The following is a 1453-nucleotide window of genomic DNA, read 5'->3' on the forward strand; positions in this document are numbered from 1 at the left end:
GAAACACATAACTAGTTTGGACCATCGTATCTCAGCATTTCGTCAAGATTTGAACTTTAAATGCTTATAAAAAAATGTGTGACTAAATAATTTTTAATATTTTTCAAATGTCATTGTAACAATAACAGTAGTAGCCTTGTGTTAAATTTCAAAACTTTTTACCCAACAAATAAAGTTTTATTGACTTTCATAGAAAAAAAACTAATAAAATTAGAAACTGAAAATATCCCCAAAAAGATTAAAACAAATCAAAATATTTTGAATATTTTATCTTGTAAAGTAAATGCGAATGTTAACAACCAGTAAACATAATATTGTATTAATATTTAATAATAAATATGTTTTTTATACATATATATTTTTATATATATAATATTATTCACACATAGATATATTGTATAAACAATATGTCTATGTGTGAGAAGTAATTGAACATTTGTGTGTGTAATCCTTTATCGCTTTTGTCCAAATGCCTCCGGACCATTTCATAAAATACGTTACATGGAACTACGATAATAATACCTACAACTATCTATAAAAATTTAAAAAAATATAATAAAATTAATAAAAATGCTAAATAGCGTTCTCGAAGACCAGATAATAAATGATTACTTTGATTTATTTATTGAATTTTAAATGAAAGATAAAGTATTAATAATATAATTTTCTTCAGTTCAATGATACTGAGCAGAGCATTTTCGGTATATAATATAGTTTATTATACAAATTTTTGTAACCAAGGAAAAAAGTGAAAAAAACTTTCTTTTACTAAAATATTTACCACATTATTTTCTATCTATATTTTAAGTTTATTAGGAGTGGTTTGTGTTTACAAAACAAAAAAGGTGGGCAATTGGATGTCGCTTTGCTGTACAGTAGGTAGGTTACAAGTGGGTCACTGCATAATGGATGGTATTCATTTTGAATTCAATGATATAATATCATTGTATAAGAAAAACGATGCTGAGCGGAGAAGGTATGTCAGTCTAGGTATAAGACATATTATATACTTTTCTATGGTATTAAAAAAAAAAAATTGACCTTTAATTGGAGGTACCTATAATAAATTTCAAATTAATCATATCATAATATCTATTAGGTACTTATAACGTGTTATACATCAACAAAAAACCGTTGTACTATCATAGATATATAATAGTATACTTTAGAAGTTTCAAGTACCCACGAATAATATTATACAATCACAACAAAATAACTAAAATAGTTATCCTAGGTTTTTAATATGTAATTTCGTCCAAATTTGTACTTAAAATGACTATAAAAATAAACTGTGTAAATGTATTTTTTAGATTTTTTGGTAACAGAAATAAATTACTTACGTGGAATCTTGTTTTAAATTTTCAATTCTTAGATACAAAAATTGAACATTTGATAAATTTTGTCAAAATTTGATCTTTAAATAATTAAAAAAAAAATTGTGCCTATGTATTTT

This window comes from Acyrthosiphon pisum, chromosome X, assembly GCF_005508785.2.
Source record: "Acyrthosiphon pisum isolate AL4f chromosome X, pea_aphid_22Mar2018_4r6ur, whole genome shotgun sequence".
Classification (NCBI taxonomy): domain Eukaryota; kingdom Metazoa; phylum Arthropoda; class Insecta; order Hemiptera; family Aphididae; genus Acyrthosiphon; species Acyrthosiphon pisum.